At 42.8% G+C, this 27,491-nt stretch overlaps 1 long non-coding RNA gene across 2 annotated transcripts in view; it reads left to right on the top strand.

Annotated features, from left to right (window-relative positions):
• The first annotated feature begins 3,790 nt into the window (after positions 1-3,790).
• The window catches only part of LOC149919198 (uncharacterized), a 52,356-nt gene continuing 28,655 nt past the window's right edge, over positions 3,791-27,491 (top strand). For both annotated transcript variants that reach the window (XR_016464517.1, XR_016464518.1), the window contains exon 1: positions 3,791-5,159. This is a non-coding gene — a long non-coding RNA (uncharacterized LOC149919198). The remainder of the gene's footprint in view (positions 5,160-27,491) is intronic.

Raw genomic sequence — 27,491 nt, 5'->3', positions numbered from 1 at the left:
GAAGAGCAGCCCTGTGGTGGGGGAGATACCTCATTCAGAGGGCAGCTGAAGGTGGGACCTTCCAACAGCAATTTCTGCAAGGAGCAATTAACCACTACTTATGAAGATTTGCTGCGGTAATACTTAGAAGTTGCTCCCATTAATGACACTGCTTAATGTCTTATCAAATTGCAGTGTTTTTCTGCATGGTAGGACCCTGACTCTATCACAGGTCCATGGATTTTCCAGTTAAATATGCAGTGAATTAAGGAGTTTACATTTCTTGAGAATGAGCAGTTGAATAGATGCATCTTCTTATGAACCAGTTTCATTTTAAAAAAACAACTAAACTGAAACACTCCAAAAACCAAAAAGCCAACAACTCATTCTGTATTAACAGCAGATTTTATTTTGCTGCCCATACTCATCCTCATCCTACTAACCTATCCAGTGGCCGGACAAAGAGACAAACTATATTCTTAAATTGGAGCTTATTCATCACACTTGCAAAGATGTTTGCATGAAAGTAAAGCATCTGTCTGAGAAAGTCTGGTCAGGAGGAAGGCGTAAGAATCAATGGCATTTGTTGTGAAGCCAGACCCTCTGTTAGTCATAGCCACGTATTATCAGCCACAGTTCATGAGCTGCATTTTCATGGAATAAAGTTTAAAATCTCAGCTGAGGTTTGAGGTCTTTAGTTTAGTGAATGAAGTGTCATTATTTATAAGCCCTGAACACCAGTGGCCTGGCAATACTGTGTGTTGACACTGGCCTGAACACTTTGTGGATGGTTGTTGTTGTATGAGAACTGCTGAAGATAACTCATGAACTAAAAGGTGTTCATTTCAAAAACAACCCTAACTTTGCTGATCTGTCAAAAGCTATCTTAAAGGCTGATGCATTCCTGGTTCTGATGGAGTATGTTCCTTGGGCCACATCCTCGAATGCTGCACACAGTTGAAGTGCTGAAGTAAAGAAAGCTATGATAGTCTGCAACAGCTGAAGCTTTGGGTGTCTGGGGGTGCATACATGTGTTGTATGTCACCTGCATATTTATTGTAGGGCTGGATTTCATACAGGGGATCTGATGGTGGTGTGCCAAAAGGAAAAAGAGGGAAAATTCTCTTTACACACAGTGCTGTCAAAATTCTGCTTTTGTACTTTGAATCATCAGCAGTCATGCTTTTAGGCTTGCAATTGTTTAAAGAGGTCATAAATATTTCTGATATTCTGCTAAATGCAGTCTGCTTTGATTACCAAACCTTGCTTGGTATTGCACTCAGGAGAGTAATGATAATGTTGATTTACCTGCATACAGTATATAGTATATCAGTGTTATCAGGCGTGTCTTTATTTCAGTAGAAACTTTACAATACAAATTTAATTTGATAGTTTTATATGATCTCTGGCTCTGGATGTTGGAAATAGTTGCAGCTTGTGTTGTAGTAGTTTTGTTTAACAAAGCACATGGCTTTTCAAAAGCATTTGGGGGCTGACTTTACTCAGACCATTTTAATGATGACTTGTAAGAAAGTGTTTGAAATGTTTTAGAAACCTGCTGCCCTAACTTTGATATTCTTGTTTGAAGGTCACCTTTTAAGAGGCAGTGAGCTGTGTCGTTTTGTTTGAAGGATCCTGAAAACTTGCTGCTGAACAGGATTCAGAGTGGCTTAGGAGTAGAAAATGTCTTCTCGTACCTGCTAACAGTTGAGTGACCCAGCTGTAACTCCTTCCTTACTGCTGCTCCTAATATACTCACAAGGGAGAGGAAACATTTGCTGCAAGCCCTGCACCAGAGAGTGGATCCATAGGGTACTTGGCTACATGGTGCTGTCTGGGGCTCAGTTTAACATCACCTTGTCTTTTCAGCAGTCCCAGAACTCTTAAAAAATGTGGGTGGAGATCTATTACACATGCTTACTCGCCATGAAAAACAGTATGAACAGCCAACACAGACTCCAGGTGGTGGATCAGCATTAATCATAATAGACCCAGGGGCAGAGGATTGGCAGGATAGCACAAGAAATGGTTGTATGTCCATCTCCTTGAACTCTGTGATCTCTGGTGGGGGGCAGAGATATGAAGGTAGGTGTCTCTGGCTTTGTCTTCTATTCCAGCTATCATAAACCATGATGTGCTGTACTTACATGTCCTTTTGCCTGCAGGAAAGGGGTACGTGATGTAACCCACTGTAGATAGAGTAGATATAGGTATTCTGGACTTTTTTGAGAGCTTTCACAGAAAGAAAGATAGAAACATGTCCTTCAAATTCAGTTGGATTTACTGGGAGCAGCTTTCATTTTGTCACATACCAACCTAAACCCTCATGTGGATGATAAGCCAGAAAAATGAACATCTCTTTCCTCTCTTCCTCACTTATTTGTTGCATATATTTCTTCCCATCTGAGCCAGAAAGAGAAATAGTGTGGATGTGGAGAAATAGAAGCAGGAACGTTCAACACATTGGTGGTGTTCTCACAACAGGCCAGTTGTGTGAGATATGCAAGCCTTGAACCAACTATCAAGAGAAGAAGTGTGGGCTTGTGGTCGGCATTGTGGCCGAGCTGTAGCTGGTAGAGCAGCTGCAGAGGCAGCCGGGCCGAGCTGGCTGTGAGGAGATGGGGAAGTAGATGGGCTCTGGCCAGTGCCCATCCCTCCCCCTTCCCTCCACACAGAGTTGTGCAGGGAGCTCTTTTGTTCAGAGGATGTTAGGACACAAGCGGTGCCTCCTCTGAACCACAGAGAGGAACAGCTACCAGAGTTGCTGAAATGGGGACTGCTAGATACTGTGACAACTTGCTGCAGTTCTGGACGATTTTCTGTGCCCCATCCTCTTTCACTGGAGCTCCAGCTCCATCTTCCCACTCCTCACAGTCCTTTCACTTCCTATGAGCTCCAAATCTATTCTGTTTTACCTTTAGTTCTCCTAGCCTGTGTCTCCTTACATCTTTCCATATAAATCCCTTCTCTCTTTCCTTTTCTCTCTGAATAAACCCTGTCAAAAAAACAAGAAGAGTGGAACTCTTTCCAGGTTCTGTTTCCAGGTTGTTTCTGTTGAATAGTTTGCATGTTGGGTTACTGCATTTCCTCCAGCCTCCATCATTCTTTGTTTTGCCTGTGAGAGCTCCAGGCGGGGGCTGGCTGCAGCTCGGTGTGTGCAGAGCCTACTGAGACTGAAGGCTCTCCGTTCTCAGTAGTCCTTAGGCACTGATGTTGTAAGCAGAATTAATAGCAATTTGACTGGATGCAATTGCCAATGTGGCCACAGACATACAATGTAACTGTGGGAAAATGAGTCTCTTGGTGTCTCTGATCACTATCTGTAAAATAATACTTTCCTTCCAGCCTTTAAGTAAGAATACCTGGTTAAAACTAAACTGGATTTCTAAATCTCTTCCATCATGATTAATCTTTTGTGTGATTAGCAAGGCAAGTTAGTTATGCAGTTGCTTTTAAATGAGGCAAGTTAGTTATGCAGTTGCTTTTGAATGATAAATTTCAGTCTTACCTGTCTGCTTCTCGGATATTGTGTTTCCAGCATGTGATGTGTATTGATTTGCAGTTCATGCATCCATGTGTGTACACAAACATGCTTACATATCAGTTACCTTACTGCTCTTCCTTTTGAGGATTCCTCTGAAAAATTGCAAGAATTAGGCATCTCAGAAAAGACTGTTGCAAGCTTTGTGTCTTTCAACAAAAGACCAACTTGGGTCTTTTGTAGCTGTGCAAAGAAGAAAAGTATAACAGTGAAGACACATGTATGTATGTGTTCACATGACTGGCACATTTATAAACTAGAAACAAGACAACAGTCAGAGCTTATTGCTACTGCATGCTGTCACTCAACAGTGTTACTGATGTGGAAACAGTGCAATGAGTGCAAAGCAATGTGTGCTAAAATCCTACTTACATGTTTCATGGAAATATAATATGTGCTATTAATTATGAATCACAAATATATTTTAAGATCCTCTGATTAAAGGCAGTATTGAAATATAAAGCATTACAACAGAACTGCGCTAATTTGCATGGTTGACTGGGAGACCCTTTGTGGTTGAATTAATTTTGCAATTTAGTAAGTTAACATACACAGTACAGCAAAGCTCATGCATTACAAATTGCAATTATTCAGTGTATTTTGACAACAGTATCTCTATTTTAGTTATTTACAATGCTTAATGACTTCCTAGTAGTTGCTCAATAGCATCTCTTTTATGAAAATCAATGACATCTTATTCATACAGTCAGAAAGGGGTCAGGCATATGGAGATGCTGGGCAGAGACTAAGGTAGGGGTCCCTTTCTTCTCTCACCTGCACACTGGCTGCTTGCCAGTGCTGTCTAGCTCAGCCTGCTGTCTCTTCTCCAAAGAGCCTATAAAGCCAGCACTAGGTCTTGATTAGAGACTAAAGAGAGATGTTCTTTGTATATAACGCATGGCGTACAGATTAGTGTGACCCATACAATGGTATTGTTGGTACGTGCTTGTTAGTGGTCAAATAATAGATGAAAAGATGCTTTGTCTGTAAATCTAGGTTTACAAGTTTGGAAATAAAGACATCATAAAGGGCCAGGATTTATCCCAGGCATTGCTGGGTGGTGCAGTTCCTGTAGGTAGAGTATGAAGGGGGCACAACTGGGAGCACAGCACTGTGTCCCTGCCAAGAGAATGGAATGGATGTCTGGTGCAGCTCAGCACCGCTGCTAGAAATCACTGGGTAAAGAATGTGTTGTTTGTGGATGTGTTGTTTCCTTGCTCAGGGAAGAAGGAGTGCTTAACTTTGGAAAACGCCACATCAGTTCCTAATTCAGTTTCAGCAAAGATGTGCCCTCACAGTCCAGAAAGCCAAATGCATCCTGGGTTGCATCAAAAGAAGTTTGGCCATCCTGTGGAGGGAGGCGATCTTGGCCTTTTGCTCTGAGCTGTTGAGACATCACCTGGAGTACTGCATCCAGGTGTGGAGTCCTCGGTACAGAAGAGACATGGACCTGTTGGAGCATGTCCAGAGGAGGGCCACAAAAATAATCCAACGGATGGAACATCTCGCCTGTGAGGACACAATGAGAGAGCTGGGGCTATTCAGCCTGGAGAAGAGGAGGCTCTGAGGTGACTTGAGAGCAGCCTTTCAGTATCTAAAGGGGAGCTGCAGGAAAGAAGAGGACGGACTTTTTAGCAGGGTCAGTGGTAATAGGACAAGGGAAAGTAGTTTCAAACTAGAAGGATAGATTTAAGTTGGATATAAGGAAAAAACTCTTTTACAGTCAGAGTGATGAGGCATTGGCACAAGTTACCCAGTGATGTGGGGGTGCCCCATCCCTGGAGACGCTCAAGGTCAAGCTGGACAGGACTTTGTGCAACCTGGTGTAGCTGTAGGTTTTCCTGTTGATTGTAGGAGAGTTAGTCTAGATGGGCTTTAAAGGTTCCTTCCAACTCAAATGATTCTATGATTCTAAAGTAAAAGTGAAGATCTTTGGTGTTTGACAAATGGTATTTGCTCAAATAAGACAAATAGTCTTTCAGAGGATACAGTTTTAAATATCAAATTGTTTGTTCTACAGGTGTTATTATTTAAAATATTTGCTGCTAAGTAAAAAATACCTTACAGCCTAGAAACCCAGTGGGCAAGATCTCCTAAAGTTGTGATAAGACTCTACGTCATGTAGTTCCCCTTTTTGGCCTGATGGATCTAAAATTTGCCGTCTCAAGATTATCAGGAAACCATCTGGATTTCCTTTGAGCTTAGCACATGGGATTATATCCTTTTTTTTCTGACCAGCAGCATCATCAGCATCAGCCGCTCTCACCAACACCTCTAGCAGACATGCATTTTGAAGCTCTTTCTATTCCAGGCAACCCAGGCATGTGTTTTGTAAAAGTGCCAAAGCCAATAGTTTTTGCTGTTTTCAGAGTGCTAGTGGTAGAGAATATTTTCTCATAGCTTAATGCTTCACCTGGCATTTGACACACAGGGCTCAGCAGTGTGATATGCAGTGTTTTGTTAGTTTCCTAGTACAGCGCAGGTGCCACGGGCTGTTGAACAAGTCCTTGCTCTTGCTGGACAGATGTCTCTTTTTTTTCAAAGGGAATTCCCAACCCTTTCTGCTCTGACCAGGTGCCTGTGCTGCTGCACTATTCCTCCTTCCACCCACAGGGAAGTCAGCACTTCCCACAGCGCTGGGCTTGGCCTGAGGCCTACATCACTGCTCTCACCTTGTCTTGACTAAAAGCAAAGCTTGTCCACAGCCAGTATAAATACAGATAAGAAAATAAAGCACAGCTATGCTCATCATTTCAATTTGCAGGCTCAGCCAAGCTTTCAATCAAGTTAGGTCTAGTACTAATTTATTGGGAGACCATATACAGTAACACAATCCGTGTGGGTGTAGTCATCTTCCTCTACCAAGGCACCATCTGCCATGCTCCACCATCTCAGGTAGTCTGTGGCCATGGAGCCTCTGCTGTGAAGATAAGAAAGAGATCCATAAGACTAGGAACAACAGCAAAAATAATTTAGAGATGAGTGTGTCTGAGCTTACTGTGTGAGATGCTCCTGACACGCTGTGTAGCCCGAGCCCTAGCCACTTCTGGGGGCACCAGAGAGCGGTCACGACTTGCAAGCTAAACCTAACCCCAGAGTAGACGTTAGTGCTTTTGCTTCCCAGAGGAACCTGGTCTCACTCTCACCTTCTTTCTCGTTAGTACCACTGTTTATATTTTGGGGTGTATGAAGGGGAACAGTCGGTATCTTGTTTTACTTTAGTCTGAGGAAAATCTATTTCAGTGCCTGAGGAAGGAACTGCCGGCTGCAGGTGTTCGCCAAAGATGTGTTCCTCTTTGCCCCTGCGCTCCTGGAGGGGAATTCAGCAAAAAGGACCCACATGTGGAGCCCAGTCCCTGACTTCCCCAAAGCTATATAAACACAACAGAAATGCCAGTGAGCCCCGGTGACCTGTGCATGAGGCAGAGGTGCCAAAACTGGCAACCATGGGGCCTCCAGCTGCAGGCAACACGGCTTTGCTAGCAGACTGTGCGGCCTGGCTGGGCCACCTCTGGGCTTGCTGGCATGGCCAGAACATGGCTGTTGGCAATGGGCCGTCCCTGGGCCAGAGGTGGCTACACTGCCCTCCTTCACGTGAGAATGCCGTCTGTGTCATTTCTCGATTCATTTCTGCCTTCCTTTCTGTATGTCTAGGCAACTGAAACAGTGTGAAAGATGAAGGCAGTGTTGATAGGAGATGTTTTATCAGCTGGGGTTTCAGTACAGTATTTGAGGGCTCAGGCTGGCATTGTACACAGTGCCGAGCAGGACTGCTCAGGTTGATGAGCATTGTGAAATAGAAAGGAACATGAGGTGATGCTTTCCATCTCAGAACCACAAACTTGAGGAGAGTGAGCCTTTCCTTAATGGATCTGAGGAATCATCACATGAAATCATATGATCCTCTTTACGTGACATTTTTACACTATTTTCAAAACCTAGTTTGTGCTGGATGTTCCTAGTTCACATATGAGGACTCATTCACAGAAACTTTCAAGGTGATGAGCAGCAAGTATCAATATGTGAATAATGAATGAGTAATGCAGAGTAGACTGAGGCACATTTATCACTAATGGCTTGCTAGCATCTCACAGGCTGTTATGTGCCCACTTAAGCTCTGACCTGGTAAAACCCTTGAACACAAGCAGGAATAATTTCACTAAAAATATTTTCATTTACTTCCTTACCATGTCAGTTGTTCCTGTAAAGATGATGTGTTTATGCTCATGCTATGGGCATTGCATTGGGCATCACTCTTTCACATACTCACAGAAATGTTTGGTCTCTGGTGAAATATGTCACCTGCTTTTTTGAGCTGAATATTTCATTCTGCTCAGTCACAGGTCTAATACCAGAGTGAATTAAATGTATCGACGAATCAGGACTGAAATCTACAATGAATGTGATTACTTAAAAGTAATTATATCAGCAATAGTTTAGATTTGTGGGCACGTACGTTCTTTGTATGGATATATAACACAGCGTGTGGGAATGTGATGCTGTTTAACTCATAAATGGAGAGCAAAATTTTATTGGTCACTGTAAATATTTGTTCAAGGAAAAGGAGATGAGGTGAGAACAATCTGTATGAAAAGAAACCACATTAGTACCCAGAACACTGAAAATATTGTTCAAGGACAGTTTATCCTTGTGGAAAATATGACCCCCTGTAAAGCTGCTGAGTCTGTTTGCAGATCATTTCAAAATAGAGTCCTTGCATTTGCCATTTTAGTTTGTTTTGGCTGTTGGTGTCCAAACTACATTCCTAGCAAATTGCATGAAGTGCTTATTCCATTATTTCTATTGTTATGTTTCTCAATAGAATGTGGTTATCTTGAGCTAGTGTCATGCTTTAGTACATTAGCACTAAAACGCACTGATGGTCTTGCAAAGAGAGTGAGGGGAGGCTGACATTGAACTGGTATGCTATACCTTCTGTCAGGAGATTCCAAACTCAGAGATGGATTTCAGCTTAAAATGAAGAAATAATATTTGCATTTTTTGTTTTAATAATCTGCTCTCCTCTTATGAAACCATGACATGTGCCACTTCCTAAATATTCTGCTCAATCTCTGTCCAGGTGCCTGGATTTGCTTGAGTGGTCCTAACTGGTTTGTGGATGAGAGGTGTTTTAATCTGCTCTGAATTTATATTTTGCACAGCTTCAGTTTTCACATAATGAGCCAGCTTTATCTGTCATGTGCACAGTTCTGCTTTCTTCACGTCCCAGTTCATAATTTTGTTACATGCCTTTTGTCCATAGAAAATAAAGGAATCGGGGAACTGAAATTGAATTAGACCCAAAACGTGCTTGAGTTTCCTGTTTTTCTTGTATTAAAATACTTTTTCTATTGAGACCCAACATGCAGCAGTTTCCTAACCACAACCACAAGGACTGAGAGAACACGGAGTTTTGTCGCACAGCACAGTGAAAGGGGCAGATCTGAAAGTGGACTGGGTCTCTGCCCCATGCCGAGCTGGTGGAGGAGGCACCGTCTCGTGGCACCAGCAGCTGTCCTGCCACTGGTTATTTTTGTTCCAGGACACTGGCAATGACTAGGTTTGTGGTTTACCCCTTGTCCAAGTCAGATATCGCCTCTCATTGTCCTTCTCTGCTTTTTATTTGCCCATTCTTTTCTCCTATCAATTCTTTTTTCTTAGTCTCACCCCACTCCTCCTTTCCTTCTGCCCTCTTTTTTTCTCCTTCTTTAGTCAAACAGACTTAATGAATATAAAGTCAAGAAAATAACCCCTTAAAGGGGAGGAGGACGTCCTTTTTTTCTTTTAAACCGTGCACCTGCACAGATGTTTGCACCAAGTACTTGCTATAGCCACTGCTGGGAACACAGATAGCCCCTTTAATACAACCACTGAAAGCCTTTTGATTTAAAATGGTGCATTCAGTTTTATGGCCTTTCACTGCTTCTGGTAGTATCCCTCTGCAAGGACTAAGAGCAGAGACAAAAGACAGCAGTGCAAGACCTGCCTCCAGCAATATTTCTACAGCCCTATTACCAGGGAGGGCTGTTCATGCTGAGGTCAGTGCAGAGAGACCCTGTCTCTCGGTACCAAATACATTAAAAAGCTATTTTTTTATTATAAGATTAACAACTCTTTCAAGAAAAATATAAATGTTTTCAAACTTGTGGGAATTAGTTTTGCTGCGTTCCAGCCCTTGCATCCTCCTGACGTGTTTTTTTTTTTTTTCTTCTTTTTTTTCCCCCTGTGGAAATGCTCATAAATTTGATTGTAGTACCTGGAGATGAGATAGACCTGTTAGAATACAGCCCTGTTGATTCCACCCTCTCTCCCTCCTTCGTCTCTCCCTCCCTTAGTAAACGAAGGGATATTTTAGATATCTTGCTGTTTGTTTTGGACTAAGTGAGTCTGTTTAGGGAGTAATGTTCTCCTCAGTGTGAATGGGAGGAGTGGAATTTGTAGTTCCTGCCTCAAGAAAAAAAGATATTTTTGCAAAAGATAAAGAAGCATTTTATGCATACATAGGAGAAGGAGGCATGCTTCAAGATCTGATTTTTGAATACCTCCCAGTTTAAGGGAGCGATTTGGGCATTGATTAAAACCTCTATTCTTAGTAGCAATAAGAGAAAAAAAACCCACAAACCTGTATGTGATTAAATTGCATTGGTTTTGCTTTTATTGACAAATTATTTATTAGAGACTAATTAGATCCTTAATTTAGGTGATAATTTGATGATCTACCCATCACTGAAATAAGGTTGACTATTTATCCATTATCTCTTACAGAAGACAAAAGCAGTGATATTTAAGCAATTTGCATATTTTCTGAAGCTAAATATTAATACACACATGTCTTTCCCCAGTTTCAGTCTGTCATTAGAGCTCTGTGATCCTTTTTCACTAACGTTTTTGGTCTAAGCTTTGCTGCATAGTAAGATAAAATTTTATTAAACAATTGGGCAAAACATCATTGCTGTGTTGAATAATCATTTTTCTGAAGGTTCCAAATGCAACCTTTAATTAATATTTCATCCGTGGCCAGGTTTGGTAGTTTAAATAAGCCCTAATAATAGCGCTGTCTTCCTGTGTTTTTAGAGATTTAGTTTTTAGTCTGTTTGCAGTTATGTCAAAAATTAACGATTTTAGTTGTAAACCTAACAAAACAAGGAGGAGTGTAATCTTCTAATGGCACACATAACTGAGCCATGCACTGGATATTTTAATGCTGTTCCTCTCCTTTATTTCTATATCATGTCCTCCTTATTAATGCTTGATACATGCTATCACTTTCCTCCTTAAAAACCTTAGGATAGCAGTGCAGTTTGGGTGCTGAGCACGTTGATGTGGTTTGCTGTTATCAGGACCTTCTCTACCAGCGCTTTTTTTTCCATCCTGCCAAATATCCCCCCACCTATTCATTCATTCCTCCTACTTAAGGCCTGTTTGACACTGTTGTAATGACTTCCCTTGGGAGATGTACAATTGAATTTGTAAGTTCCCTCATGGCTCTTGATTTTAATGTTTGTTCCTGATTCAGCACTGTATGCATGGCTGATGGGAAAAGAGTGAAAAATTGAATAACTTCTGTTTTCTTCCCCTGATTGTATTACTGTGTGGATACAGAGAAGAAAAGGACCTCTAAAATGGTTCTGGAATCTTACACTCTTACATACAATCATGTTCTAATATGTGGAATACCTAATGTTTCCGTATATCTTTGTAACACCTAATCATTTTTGTTCGAAGAAACTTGAATTTCACTTGGGCTACATAGTCAAATACAATGGATGATGTATGTTTTTATCCTGTAAGCAGCACTCCTGACGGACAGTGTGGGCTCTGCTCCAGGTTGCATTTGGTCACAAAATATGTGATGCTAAACTTGAATACTGATAGAACAATGATCTCATAGTTTGACACTGGAGTAAAATTAGCTTTGGTCAAATTTACATTTTTGAGCAGGGATGAATGTTTGTCCCCTGTGTTCTAAAAAATGAAATGTTATTTTGGGGAGTCTCTGGATTCCACAAATGCTTCTGGAGTTCAGAATTAGATTATTGCTTTCCTATAAGCATAATGTGAGTGTTAATGTTTCTTCTTGTTCTGCCAGCCACAATGGGTTCAGCTGTGGCATATGTACTATGAGCAGTCTTGTATCCTTACATCATATGTTGATGATTCTCATTCTGCCATATACTTTGTCATGGAGTGATGCAACCTATCAGAAACTCTAAGCAACTATTTTATTTTTGGGCTGCATACCCTTGCTAATCCAGGTAGCAATTACCCAATCTGAATATTTGGCAAGTAGTTCTTAATCCCTGTGGAGAAAGCATATACAAGCCTGTTTCTGGCCTGATTAACTTTCTTAGCTGCCTGATATTACCAAACAGTACCAAAACCTAAGGGGAGCTACTGTGTTCCCAGGTACCTCAGACCTGAACAGCATCAGTAAAAGATAACCATCCTGTTGAATTTTGTGTTTCCTTTCATCTTGAGCTGGCCATGTCACAGGTGGGTGCAGCTTCTGGCAGGATGCCTTCCAGCATAGGTATTACTCTCAGAACAAAAGTTAGAGGGCTGCCAGATGTCCAGTGCCACCTGCCCTAAGGAAATTTTCCCTCTAAATCTCTGAATGGGTTGTTTCACCAGGTGACTCTGCTTGTTGTTGCGATATGCTGATGTGACCATGTGACAAAATGTACTACTTGCTTCCGTGTTCAAGGGAAGTGGAATTTAACTTGCTCAGTTGTATTTTGCAGCTGCAAAGGAGGGAAAAAATAGAAGTAAGAATACAGTACAGAATGGGCCAGCATGTGTCTTATTTCCTGCATTCTGGCAGCACTGTTGGGATAGGGGACATGGCACTGTGGCAGTGACCATGGGCCAGGTCCTCAAGAATCCAAGAGCTAAACTCAGGGGTGGAAAGTGAGCAAAATATTTTCATTATTCTTACATGACAGAGAGCCTTGAATAAAGAAGACTGTTTAGTCTGTGACAAATTGTATTTGTTTATTGGTGTCCCCTTTTCCTAGTCTTAAGATGTGGGTGTAGGATTTTGTAATTGATTTCCAGACTTATTCCATAGTTCCTTACGTGCTGGCAGACTGAAATGAAACATCACTTGAGGGCTAACTTCCTGCAACATCACCTTCCCGTTCAGGTCTCTAAACATTTCTGACAAAAATATATCTGATGTTGCTATTGGAAAAGGGCCCAGTATGATTAAATACACCCCTTTTGTCAGCCGAGTGAGTCTGTCTGATGCATCCAATATTAAGTCCAGTTGCTTTTGACTCACCAAATGGAATAGCTCCTGTTTTTTATACCTGAGTTGTCAAGGGTCGCCCTTGGCAAGACTTGAACTTGTTCTCCCTGAGTTTAACTGCTCAGCTCTTGCAAATAAATCTGGTAGTCAGAGACACGGCAAAGAGACACAAGGAAGTTCTTTCAATCTTCACACAGCTTTATGGGTGAGGTCAAGTACTTACCCTGTGATTCACCAGCAGATTTCGTTGGGATGAAGAGGTGAACATTGGTTCTCTTGTGCTTCTTCATCAGTTCCCATATATCAGCATTCCTCCTCATTGTGGTATAAGGGAAATGGTCGTGACTCACTCTTCTTAGGTTTCAGGTAAAGCAGAAATCAGAACATGAGAGTTGTTGAAGGTTATGACAGTGTTACATGTTATAAGTGATGGGTCACTTTTAGCCTGGGGTGGTGCTTAACTCCCTTGCATTTTCCCAGAAAAGACCCCCAAAAGATGGAGGAGGGCAGTGAAGAAAGGAAAAGGTGCTCTCATTTTTATTTATGTTACTAAACAAAGCTGAGCTGCCAGGTTAGTGAGATCTGCAGGGAGATTGTGGTTAGTACGGGTGGTTGACTTGGCAGTGCTGCATTCCTTGCAGTGGGAATCAGGCCAACTGCATTACACCATCAACTCTGAAGGATCACAAATAGCACAAATTGCCAACAGAAGAGGAAAACGCAGCAGAGTTCTCAATACCTAGGGAAGGACAAACTTCATTTACAGCCTTGCTGTTCTGTCCTCCACTGTGACCATCCCTGGAAAATGAAACTGTTGGAAAACCTGTTTGTAATCTTCTCAGCCTGTAACAGACTGGTTGTTGTTAAATGCAAGAGAATGTAAATATTTGTAGAGTTTTAGTGTTTTTTTTCTTTTTTTTCTTTTCCAGAACTATACATTTCCTTGGTTTCTTTATTCCTTCTATTTAGCAACAGACTGTGGGTCATTAGTATCTATAACACAGATCTCTCTCATGCCACGCCTTAACTAAATTGTCAATAGGAGGTGTTGTAGAAGTTTCACATATCATTCCAGCAACTGTAATATCTGTTGGGAAATGCAAAAACACCAGGTGCATAGCTGCTGGTTAGAGTTTCCATTTACTTTACCTGGGGCTTTTCTGTAACATGCAACAAAGTACGTCACATGCAGAAAAAAGTAGGTGGAAGGTTCTTTCCAAACCACGTTGACCAAAAGAATGTACGTGTCAGGTAAGCTGTATGCTGACGTGCTCATGTGTTCTGCAGTGGAAAGGGTTACCTCGTCAAGGAAATCTTCCTGGTGCAGGTGTGCATCCTTGCAGATTCATTCAGAGAATGAGAGATGAGAATGAGCCCTCCCTGATCTGACATGTACAAACAGCATTTTATCCATTTGTCTCCTAGGACATTTGCTAGCTGTCTCGTTAATCTTTTACTCGAAGTCAGACATATGTATTGATGGAAAAACAAACCATAGACCACAGACCCCCTGTCTAGCATTCCTGGCCTCCTCAGAATAACACTTGCAATAGAACTGTACAAACAGCACTGATATTTCCTTGGTTTTGTATCTGTATTTGCTCTTTTTTTTCATTGCTATATGCTCTTCTTCCTGCTATTTAGTTGGGTAACTACCTGCCCCCTACAGTCCATCACGTACATCCCCTTGCCCATTTACATTTCCCATATACTCCATTCCTCCTGCATCTCTGAAGTTAAGATAGGTTGGCTGAGGAACTGATAATAAGAGGTAGAAGCTTCAGTCCCAAGTTGCAGGATATTCTGTACTCTTTTCATCAATCTTCTTGAGGAGCACATTCCAACTTATTTGCTTCCAAAGGAAAGAAAAGTTTGGGGTCAGAAAGCACTATATTATTTCAAAACATCATAACAGCAAAGTGTCAGTCTTTGGGATTTTATCTTTGTTTTGGCACTCCCTCTGAGTGAGAGTTTCCATGTAAATGCATGTAGTGGACTGAGGCGGTCATTTTGTGAAAAAATCTGCTGTTGGGGATTCTCAGTTATAGAATAACGTGTGACTTAGAAAGGGATTTAAGGAAATATTTAAAAGTCATGTTCATCTCTCCTTTTTTCCCTATTCCAAAATAATTATATTACTGCTCATTTGCAAATACAAACAGAAATATGAAGGCAGAAAAAAAAGGCACACGTGAGAGAGCATGTAGACAAAAGCCAACTTTTTGTGATCCAGGCAGTGTCACAGAACTAATAATAATACAATCAGGTCTTAAACAGTTTCTCTAGTGTTTCAGACATAGATTACTCGCTTGAGATCCTAGACATTCCTTATGTTCCACTACCTTGGTGACAAGAACATACAAAATCAAGGGCAGCAAAAATTCGGGACCTGATCTGCAGTCAGTTGAATTGTCTTAGCTTTATTAACATTAAGAGGGAATAAGAAACTTGTGACCCAGAGCCAGTTGCAGAGCATAGAAAAGGAAGTGATTTCAGGAACAGAAATATCTGTAAAGGTTTATCTCCAGTAATCTTGCCTCTGACTTCATCATCATCTGGTAGCAACAGACTTTTAGCTGCAGAGCCAGGGCAATTCAGTACTTACATAAAAGAGGCTGGGAGTGCTTGTCTTGGTGGTGTTAAATAGTGATCTACTATCTTACCAAGCAAGCAGATTATTTCACAACTTGCATCACTGAATTATATGAGCCTTTCTTGCATGTCTGCATTTAAGCCTGCTGGTTTGATTGTGGTTATTGCCTCAGGTTTTCCAAAGCTAATTTTACTTTTAATAGTATTTGTTTTCTACAACAAAGCTCTGCATGACCACATGATCCATTTCATTTTAAATGAGGTCAGAATTTCTTTAGATAATAATTATTTGAAAGAAAAGAATACCTTCTGTAAGAACATTGTAAATGTTTGTGCTTCACATTTCTGTAAAGGAAAATTACCAAAGCAGAACCAAGGATTTATTTTCAGTTCCCTTCAATCTCAAAGTTATGCTTAGTACTGTATGACATGGGATTGATCCTTGTGGGACTGGATTCAGATTGAATTCATATCTCACTCAGATCCACACGTGTACATTGTTCAGGGTGTTGGGTCTGGAAGTTTTAGCCAGTACATTTCAAATATTTGCATTTGTAGTTGCTTAGTCTCAGCGAAATCTTCAGGAACTCTCATAGGCTTTGTATGCTCTAATTCAGGTGAGAATGTCTCCTCTCCTCTCCTCTCCTCTCCTCTCCTCTCCTCTCCTCTCCTCTCCTCTCCTCTCCTCTCCTCTCCTCTCCTCTCCTCTCCTCTCCTCTCCTCTCCTCTCCTCTCCTCTCCTCTCCTCTCCTCTCCTCTCCTCTCCTCTCCTCTCCTCTCCTCTCCTCTCCTCTCCTCTCCTCTCCTCTCCTCTCCTCTCCTCTCCTCTCCTCTCCTCTCCTCTCCTCATCACAATCTGCTGTGGTGGTAGAAATACTAGGCAACAATTAGGAACTAGCTTTTATGTAGTGCATTTGGCAGTCAAACAGTTACGTTCTGGAGTTATTTTTATGGATTTTAGTCCATAATAATCTAGGCTACATTTAAGTTTGTCAGCCCATCCTGAAAAGTGCATCAGTTCATCTCTAACCCTGGGTTCACTGAAGGCACTGAAGTTAAACATGTAGGTTAAAGTGAAAATTACTTTTTCAATATTGGTTTTTGTACAGACTAATTTGTTGGCTGGAAAGCAGTGAAGCTAAAAGTAGGCAGAAAAGCTAGTGAAAGTGCTATAGCGGCTAACTATAAACTCCTAAATCCCTGGCAGAGAGACTACATCCAATTGTTATCACTTCTCTCATATTTAGATCAATTGTAAATTCTTCAGGGAGAGGCATCCTTGTTTTGTTCTGAGTTGTATCCATGCTTGATCCATGGCCGTGGCTTTGGGGCTCTAAGATATAGTAAGGATGGTATACAGAGCAATCCTCTCTCCTTCGCAGTTGACCTGAGGAGGCCAGACCTGGCTGCTGCTTTTTGAGTGAGCTCTGGGAGCAACCCTGCTACCCTCCTCACAAAGGTACTGCAGTGAGAATGAAAAGAGCTGACTTAACAGCCTGTCCTCCTCTCTGGCTGCTTTTCATCGTTCTTGTCTTAATTTCATCCAGAAGAGCGCTAACGTGAAACTTAATGTCCTAGATGATTTCTCACCCTGTTACTAGGGTCAGTGTCCTTCAGATACTCAGCCTACCATTGCCTCCCTCTTCCCTTCCCCCAGCAGCTTGCTGTTCTCTAGCCAGGTTATACATATTTTTTCAATCCCAGTTGTTCATGGTCTCTGAGCACAAGGCTTAAGCAGCAAGCTACGGCTGCCAGCGCTGTGAGACACCCCAAAGGGAGCTTGGCCGTGGCTCTGCCTGTTTTCACACCTCCCCACAGATGGAGGCCGTGGGCCTGCTCCCCTCCCCGGCGCCCTGCCCTCTCTGGGCCTCTCCTGTCAGAACGACTTTGGCAACTGCCCCTGCTGGATTGCGTCATCCCGCACTTCTCCCAGGTGGCTGCAGCTTTTGAGCTTGCCTATCTGCCTGCCTGTCTGGTATTAGGATTGGATCTTGCCTGTCTATCTGGGCTGTTGAACTCTGGGCTGCTTTGGCAGCTCTATTTGTGACTTGTGCCCAGCACTTTTGGGATGCAGGTGTTGCGTCGGCAAATATAAGTTCCATCATTGTTTGCTGGGGATGTGCTTTTATGGTGTTATAGGGAAGCTTGGCGTGTTAGGGCAATGTGAGCACAAGATCTGCTTGCATGCTTCAGGAGCTCCTCGAGCAGCTATAGTGCGACTTAGGAGGTGTCCATTATTCCCCTCCCTTGATCTATGTGAGATTTAGGGCAGGATGTGGCCAAATCGGGTTGGTGAGCAGTGGGGACATACGGTGACATGGGATTAGTGAGGAGCAGACGGACAGCAGTGCGGGACCGGGCAGGAGAGCTCGCACGTGGAACGGCTGAGCCACAGAGGCAGCTGGCACCGGAGCGCCGGCACAGAGGAGAAACAGATGGCCATGCAGGCCCTTACATGGGCTTTCCTGGTGGGCCTGCTGGAGGCTGGTACACATCCCTTATTCCCCAAACAAAAATAAATCTTTCCCTTCCTGTGTGTGAAGAATTCTAGTAGCTCACTGAAGTTCACTCTCTTAAATGTAGTCTTTCAATCTTCGCCCAGGTACATCTGTGCTGCCCATGAGCAAAGCAGGATCAGCCCTGTTTGTGCCTTTGCCATGGTCTTATGACACAGTTACAGAGCCCTTCCTTTGCTGCTGTAAGGCTGCAGTATGAAAAGGTGGAAAAAGGACTAAAGGAAGAGAAATGCATATTATGTAAGATCCCTGAAAACAATTCCAGAATTGGCCTCGATACCAAAGGGAGCATGTAACAACTCATAGATGTACGGAAGTTAACATGACAGACTGCTGAGTAAAATTCACTTCAGAGGTGCTCTGTACCTCCGAGGTATGAGCAGTGTGATGTGATGTGGCAGTTGCTGTGGAAACCTTTTTGCTGTGTAGAGAAGAGCAGAACCCAGTGCAGAGGGTAAGCAAAGCCCAGGTAGTGTGTAGCTCCATACAGTGAGACCCCAGTGTTCAGCACCCCCTCTTTGCCACCCTTTCTTGCTTGCAGGCTTGCATTATGCAGCTCTGTCTATCCTTTGTTACTACATAGCCACCATGGGGATGAGGTTTGGAAAAAGCACAGAACATTTCTAGTAGTGCAGATGTTTTCAATGAATTCACCCTTCAGAACTGAAAGCAAAGGAGGCCTGGAAGGGGAAAAGTGCTTGTAGCAAAAAAAAAAAACAAGATTCAGTTCATCCATATGTAGACACAGTGTGAGCCTGCGAGACACTGAGTGCCCCCTGTGAAGTGGCAAGTGCACCTCAGTCTTTGCTGAAGTTCTGCTGAAGGCAGTGGGTATGTCTGCAGGGCAGTTGCAGCAATGACTGCTTTTTGGCTCAGTAAATTATCCTTTGTGGCTGCACTCTGGCTTTGGCAATACACACTATTTGGTATCTTTTTGTGGGCTTGTCTGTTGAAAAGAGAAAACATTCAGCATCTCTTCAGATCAGGACCTGGATTTTAAAATTTTCTGTAGGTTAAAATCAGAACACGTATGCATGGGTTTGCTTTCAGGACAGCTGAGCACTTGTAGCACACAGAGTTGGTGCAGGTTTTAGATGTTTTGAGTCTCCAGAAATTGGTCTTAGAACTTTTTTTCTCCAGATAATATTGCCCTTGTCTCCATCACCTCTTCTGCTGCATTGTATTTTAGGTATGAAACCCTACTATTTAAACCATTTGTGATACCATTTGTTTGGGAAACAGTATAAAATCTGTTTCATCTATCCAATGTAGGGGTTTATGCTGCTACGCAGCAGGGCAGAATCTGAGTGACTGCCATGTAAAATCAATCCATGATAGTGCAATCAAGTGGAAAGGCTGTGAATGTCAAAATAAGGCACCTTTTTCTCTACCATGGATCTAACTCAGCTAGAACTAGAACTCTTAAGCTGTGCCACCCATACAAAGCCTTTGGGTGCAAATTTCCCCTCTAACATTTTCCAGAAGAAACCCCAGGACCTTGTACTCATAACTTTCACATCTTAGGGAATTAATAGAGATGCAGTATTTGTGTGAGGAGCCTTGCAACTCAAATGCAAACACAGTTCTAAAGAGTAAACATCTTTTGTAATCTTACCAGAATAGACTTTCTGGTACTAAAATATTTCTGTAGATATTAAAAAAGCTCCTTATGCATGTACAAAAAGTGTGTATTATATGTCTGTGCATCTACACTTCTGATGCCCTCCCTCCTTATCCCCACATCTGTTTCCAAGAATGTCATACCTGGAAAGAATCATTTCAAATTAATTCAATTTGTTTCAAAGCAGCCTAAGCTGCATCCCTCACAAGGGCCACTCAATCATATTACTGCTCCTGTGAAACTCTTAATGGGACACAAAACAAGTAAAAGTAGATTCAGGTGATCTCACATATTAAACATACTAATTAAATCTAGCAGCAAAATGACTTAGCAAATTTCCTTTAATCCTGTTTTTAAATTAGGCCATATGTATTTTGGCTCCAGTTTTCATTTGCTCTATTTTCTATGAACTTCCTTTTAACCATGTCCTGTGGCCAATTCACATCCAATTGTTTGAGAATCAGTTTTAGGTGATAACCTTATGATTAAATATGGAGCTAATTCTGCTTTCAAATCTCGTTCCTTTGAAAAGTGTAGTAAATATACCATGCAGGAGGGAGGCTCAAAGCTGCACCGATCTGTTTCTACTGAAATCCCAAATGTTATGGATGTCTGTGTTACACGGGAAACTTTCCCTAAAGGAAAACTACCTTTAGGAAAGTAAGGATAGTAGCTCTGAATAGGTAGTACTTTTCACATTGCTGCTTTTGTATTGTTGTATTGTTACCTGTGGGGCAGTATGAACCTATTTATGTAGTTTTGCAGCAATGGACTGACTAACTAGGGCTTCTTGAAGACTTTTTCTGTACTGTTTTCGTATTTAACCCACCCTGTAGTAAGCTGGACTTGCAGTTCACAGAGGTCTACGCTGATAGCCAAAATGTCAGTAGTGAATATCTACTTGGGTAAATCATCTGCCGCACACATTTTAACTCCAGATGGCTCCTCTGGCATCCAAGATATATGGTGGTACCTGAAAGGACTCTCTTTTAGGGGATGGGTTGAATTCCCTGTTACTGCTGAGACCTAGGATACGGGTGATGCTTTGATCTCTCACGCTTCCTGTGGTACACTTTGTTTTCAATCTAGTTTGCTATTGCATCGTAGCAGTTTTAGTTTGTTCTCAGGTTGATAGGAGTGTTTTGTGGTCTGCGCTGTGTATGTGTGTTATGGAGAAGTGTTCAGAGGCTGTTCTTAGTAAAACATCTGTTAATGTGATCTCGGAGGGACTGGACTTGGTGACCCAGGTTGTCCCTCTCCTCCTCATTGTGCACTGTACTCCTCCTGATTGCACCAGTGACATGAAATATGCAATAAATAATAGAATCTATAGCAGCTGTGCTTTCACATAATAGAAATGGCAGCAAAATTATTTCCTGGAGCAGCTTTCCAGAGCATCTGAGCCAACCATTCAGCTGGAGTAACCTGTTATAGCTCTGTCAAATTACACAGGACTCCATCAATTTACTGCAGCAGATTTGGCCACCGTCGCTCCATCAGGAATTAGTGGATGGGAGATTTACTTGTATATGCACATGGGCAGAAATGCACACCCAGAGCACGTACCCAGAGCTCCCGTTTTGCTTGGATGGCAGTCTGGTCTGTTAGAGCAAGTTTGTGTCAGCACAGCTCCCTTGATCTCAGTGCAGACTCCTGCACTAGTGAGTAACCTCTGAAAGCAAGAAAAAGCTGGTGGGTATGCATGTGTTTGAGGTCTGCACATGTTGGCACAGCACGAAGAAAAGAAGTTGTACTATGGACTACATGTCCTATCTGCAGAGGTGTGAGGCAGTCACACTGCTCAGGAGTATGCTGAAATGATTGATGCTAAAAAACGTTGTACCGCTGCACTCCACACTTTGCATTAAAGAAAAGCTAATGTGGGGCATATTAAATTTTATTGAGAGTGGGTTTTGCAACTCTTTAAGAGGCCATGTGCCATGCTTCCTTTTTTAGGATCCAACTACCAAAATTAAAACCAATAAATCTTTCTAAAAATAACCTGAGAAAAACTTTCTCCTGCATGAAAATGAAGCATGTTAATGTCCTCATGTGCCTTGATTTTCCAGAAGGAAAAAAAAGAGTGCCTTGTTGGAAAGTGCTGCATATTCCTTTTCAAAATACCAAGCTCCATGTTGCCAGCTGTGCAAGACTGGGTGTAACTAATTCTGGGGTTCAGGCCAGTAACACCCTTAGGGGTGGGAGGAAGCTCTTCACTAATGGCACTGGCTGTGACAGGCTGCCTGGAGAAGAGCGGGATTTGGATGACTAGATCTGGGGAGGATGGAGCTGTGGGAAGGTGAAGTGTTTAAAAGTCAAAGAGATACAAATGGGTTGCATGGATTTTAATGAGGAATGTATGCTTTGCGGGCATGGCTGTGCACATACCTACTGTTTGCATTCAGTGAGCAAAGACATGTAAAAAGTGTTTGCATAACACAAATGGGAAGTAGGTAGGTTGGTTTGTTCTCACAGTCAGGCACTTTCTGCTTATATATATGGATCAAATTTACATTTATTGCAAAATATTGTGTACTCATATTGTGGCGTATGTTAGGCTTGGTATTTCACTGTTGTGTTTTGAATTATTGGAGGGAGAGGAGAGAGAGGCAGTAAAAGCAAGTAGGGTCCTGGAGAGGTGCTCATTTCCAGTTACAAAGGAATACAGTTTGCATAAGCAACAGAGAAAGAAATTAACTTAGAGATTTTGAAGAATTTATTCTCTGCGTACTTGAAGGCAGAAACAGAAGTGCTATTCAGATCTTTGTGCCTTTGTGTCTTCCTGTGTATCTAGTAAGTGCCTTGTCCAATTTCTGCAACTGCAGTTTGCACCCAAGAACAGTGACCAGTCCTGTATGAGTCTGTCTGCTCAGAGGATCAGTAAGTGATGACAGTGGAGGAAAACTCTCTACCTGCAAGTGAGTGGAACCAAAATATGACCAAATGTTTGGAAAGGGCAGCCCTGTGTGACCTCAGGTAGCTTTCCCATCTCAAAAAGTCTCTGAGTCTAGATTTTGGAGACTGTCTCGTGCTGCAGCAGCAGGATACGTGGGATATGTACTACTGGTGCAGGTGGGAAGCTTCAAACTTTCTGGAAAGATAAAAGCTGAAGGTCACAAATACACGCTGCCTTCCCGCTCTGCCCAAACGAGGCAGTAATAAATAACCTTCATCTAAAGCATCTCTTGTAATAGCCACTATTATATTGGCAGTAAGTGCGTAACAAGCCAGTGCTACACTGATAGCTTTGTGTTGATAAAAAGTGCAGTCAAGACAAACACAGAAAATTGTTTTTTAAGATGCGTTCTGAAATGTTTTCTTGCAGCATTACAGCAGCTTACAGGAGATGTTGAAAATGAAGTGTAAGATATAGATATCCTATATTTCCTTTTAAAGACTAGGGAATTGGTTAGAAAAATCTCTGTTTTCTAAGTGGGCCTTAAGCAGAGTCCCAAATTCACTGCGGCGCAAGCACACAAAATTCCAGCAGAGTGCATGGGGCAGGGTCCATTGGAACCAGCAGTCAGGGTGGTCTCCAACTAACCCTGCCATGTCTACCCAGCACCAGCGGGACATTTGCCACATGCAAGCTAGATCCAGGCCTCCCAGGGCCAAGCCTTCTCTGTTTTTGTTCATCTGAGCCACTTCTGCCTATTTCAAAAACCGTGGCCAGTTAGCTGTAAGAACAGATGTGCCTGTGATATTTCTCTTCCTCTAAAGGTTACCGTGTAGACTGAGCTTGTTGCTGGCATGGCAGAAAGGCAGAAGGCAAGGGAGAGGAAGGAGCAAGAAACCTTTGCTATTGTATTTGCACATCTATTGAAGGAGGAAACAGTTTCTTTTTGGTACCAGCCCTTGCATCAGGGACCATAGGGGAAGTGGCAAGGTGCTCTTTTCTTCCCCCCCATCCCTACACCCAGGGAAGTCTGGCACACAAACAGTGATGTAGCCCTGTAGTTTTCACTTTGGCACATTTTCGCCAGTGCTGGGAGCTCTGGGGCTCCACCTAAGCCTTGAGAAGCAAGGAAATGACACCTGGCAGGACCAGTGATGTACAGTGATGTGCATGGTGTAGGGCTGTCAGGGACAGTGAGGATGAGCAGCCCTGACGTGAGGCTGGCTATGGCTCCTCATGGTGTCTCAGGGCCCATGACCAGCTCCTGCACTGTCACACCTCTCCTGCTCCATGCAGGGCAGCCAGCAGAAGTCTGTAACCATAGACTGTGGCAATTTCAGGGTGTCATTGCTGCCAGAGAACACTGCAATGGACAGGGAGTGCTGTTGAACTAGAAAAGCCACTTTAAGAAAAAGTTTCCTCATTTCACTCTACAGTGGAAAATAAAAGATCATTCTCTTGCATGAAATGTGATCCAAAGGCCAGAATCCTTCCAACAGAGCTGTCAGCATTACCTGGCGGTCAGGTCTGCTTTGGATGGGGAGCACTGGGCCACGGGCATTGCCACACTGTGAGGGCTGGTAGAGCCTCGGACCCACTCCTGCCTGCAGATCTTCACAGCAGCATTCCTTGTATGACAGGCTTTTTCACATTTCCCCATTCAGCTGATTGTGGGTGCTGTGCTATTTTAAACCCACATGGAAGTATGTTTTTAGGACCATCTGCTACCGGCCCTAACCCAGATGATACAGTTAGAGCCTGCCCACAGCATCCTCCCCTCCTTCAGGCGGTTCCAGGAACAAGCGGTGAGTCAGTCCTGCAGCTGAACTCATATTTAGCTAACCCTGATATCCTGCATGTTGGAGGGAAAGGCACAACGGCCTTCCCAGGTGCAAAGCCTTGTTATTTCCACGAGTGAGAGGACCCTGCTTGGAATTAAAACAACAACAACAGCAAAAAAAACAAACCTAAACCAAAGCGATGTCATGTTAGTGCACCAGTGGCTCTCCTTTGCGCTGAAATAACCTTTGCACAGCCTGAGTGGGGCTGCTTTATCCCTTGGAGGCTGAGGAAGGCCATGGGTCTGTCCCAGAGTGGTTTGAGGGCCAGGGCCGCCTGGCGGGTCCTGGCCTCCTGTCATCGGGCGAGTGTTGTTGAATGTGTATCTGCGGTTCCGGATGAGGCTCTTCCTCCACATGAAGAGCTTCCAAGCCTGAAATAAGGTTTCAGCTAGTGAATTGTCTAAAATAGCCTCCCACAGCGCTGTATGACTAAGGACCTGTGTTTATAAGCTATTACTTCATGTGTTTTGATCTTGTGCTCTTTGATCCCTGTGTAATCTAGCAGCAGCTTTCTGGCCATCCATCGTTTGGCAAAACTGGCAGAATGTGCCCTCTCCTTTGGATTGCTGCTGCCATCACGTTTCTCCTGGATGCACTTAGCATGCTGTACTGCTTGCCACCCAGCAGGTTAATGACCCATAATTATCTCCTCTGTATAATGAGGAAAGCTGAATATCTCCACAGCGGATATGCTAGCATCCAGCAAAGTGTTTCAATGTTAAATGATACCTGAGGCCCTGCCCTTCTCCCACTGAAGTTGACGGTGAATTCATTGACTTCACCAAGCTGTGAATTTTCCTAATTCTGCAACAGAGAGAAAAACACTCACTGAAGCTGTTGTCAGCATTACCTGCAAAATGAATGTGTACAAATTCAGTTTTATTTAGGCTACGCAGTAAGTATCCTGTTTTGATGCACATGAATTTAAATCAAGCGCTGTGAACCTCATTATTTAGTGCTGCTCATATGACACTGAATTTGCTACAGTACCCTTGAGGCAGGCAAGCTTTATCCTGCCAAACAGAAACACCCTCAGCTGTACCGCGCTGCTGCAGGCTCCTTGCAGTTACTTCATCGCTGTCTGACAGCTGTGTCCCCTGACCATTATCTGGTGGCCACATACTTCAATAGCAGACTGTATGTACTGTATGCACTAGGACTGCAGTGTGACCTGACAGCTTGGCTTCCTCTCCCAGAGTATATCTTCTGCTACTCTTGAGCATCCTACAGTTTATCTGTGGTCAGCTTTCTTACCCATTTCCTGCCAGCTGCTACTGGTCTTTTAGTCAGCTCTGCCAGGCATGCAGGCACTGGGGAGCTCTCTGAGCCTGAAACTGTGCTATTTCTTGGATACAGGCTTTGTAATAGAAGACTTCAAATGCAAGATTTAAGTACAAATTTTCTTCGTATGCTGTGTAATGGCAATTAAAAAATGTCACTCTTAGAAATACCTCCCGTTTGTAACATGATATTCATTTTATTTCAGTTCTTGCCTTGTTGCATTGTTACAACTGGGGCTTCACAAGCACACAGTAGCTTCTCACAGCAATTATAACTCATTTTCTCAGCACGAGGACCACAGCATTTGGTATCCTTCTCCCCTCCCTCGCTATGTTGTCCTGCAGATATGTTAAAGCAGCTGTATGGTATTTCACAGGATGGTAATTCCTAAGCTTTGCACATTGCTACGTCTCTGTGCTGTGATGGAGGCGACAGCACCGAAGCACAATTTGGAAGTATCCCTGTTGCTGCAGCAGGGTGCAGAAACTACTTGTCAGCTTCCAGAGGATCAGTGCTGGTGGATGTGTGCCTCACTCCTGTTGCTCTTCTTGGGTCACATTTTAGGTTTATTCTTGGAGCTACTTTTGTAAGCATCTGCTCTGGGGAAAGCCAAGGCTTTGGAGTTCAGGGCCACCAAGTGAGCATTTTCTCTTAGAGTGACTTCTGGGTGGTGGGTCCCTTCCCTGAAATGCTCCATCCCCAAATGAAATGATTGTTCAGCAGGGCAGAAATCAGTTCCCTGGGCTTCGGGGCTGCAACTTGCTGAACAAAATGGCTTTGAAACAGTGGAAGGAGAAGAGTTCAAAGCCTTGCCCAAAGAGTTTCCAGAGTTTCCTTTTTTTTTTTTTTTTTTTTTTTTTTTTTAAAGAAAAAGGCACTTTAAACCTTTATGAAATTTATGAATCAGCAAGTAATAGATCCTTATGCTGGGGTATAGGGCAGAATGGAAGTTCCTGTGACTTCTTGCATGCTCTTTGCAAAGATCAGATGCATACCATCAGAAGCTGCTTCCTCTGTGAGTCAGTGTAGGGAAGGCATGGATGAGTCCATGACCTGCCTGAGAACAGGAGTGCTTAGGTCAAAGGCTGAGGCAGATCTTTGAGGAATATCAAAGGAAGGAGAAGTTGCACTCAAGTGCTGGACTTCAGTGCCAACCTTCCTGGGGGGCTGAACGTTCATGGCATGGTCTCTCACATGAGATACAGAGAAGAAATGTTTTCCTGCCTTTCAAACAGTAGGAGGGATTGCTTCCATCCTCTCCTATTCATCATTCATTCTGAAACCTAATGATGGCAGCTGTGGATGGGAGTTGTGTTCTGGTTCTGAAGAGGTCTTTGGAGGAGCCTGTCAATCTTTGTGATCTGTTGAGGACACCTAGAGAGGTTTGTCTCACTATCCTAGAGCCAGCATGTGTGAATAATCTACTTTTAACATTCATCATTGTTGCCTGCTTTCTTCTGGTCACTTCAGTAGATATAGCAAGGAAAAAAAGCTTTATCTGTCCATTGAAGTGCCACTGAATGCTAACATGGAAAATGCCTATTAGATTTTTCTGTATCTGCTGGGTCTCCTGAAATGTATTGAAGGAATTTTACTTTTGAAGGATGGAAAGGGCTGCTGCAATCCTCTATTCAGATCCCCTGCATAATGTAATCCATAAAAAAAACACCACTATAACTCTTTTGCATTGGCTGCATTAGGCTTATTAAAAGTCATATTTCAGTGAATCCACTTGACCCACAGATACCGATCTACCGATGTAACTATTTGTCCTTCAGTTCCTTAGTACTCTACCATTTTTTTCAATCAGTTGTAGTATTTAACAGCAAGTTTATTTTTTTAATTTCTCTCAGGATAATTGCTAAGGGTAGTGAGCAGCACTGGGCTAAGATGAAGTTTCTGTGGGATCCCATTAGACATTTTCTGAAGATGAGGATGATTCACTTAGGATTGCCTTTTTGAGCTCTGTTGGCTCAT

Source organism: Phasianus colchicus, chromosome 2 (assembly GCF_987193195.1).
Source record: "Phasianus colchicus chromosome 2, bPhaCol1.hap1.1, whole genome shotgun sequence".
NCBI classification, from domain to species: domain Eukaryota; kingdom Metazoa; phylum Chordata; class Aves; order Galliformes; family Phasianidae; genus Phasianus; species Phasianus colchicus.
The sequence above is the reverse complement of the archived record's forward strand: the minus strand, read 5'-3'. Positions and strand labels throughout refer to the sequence as shown.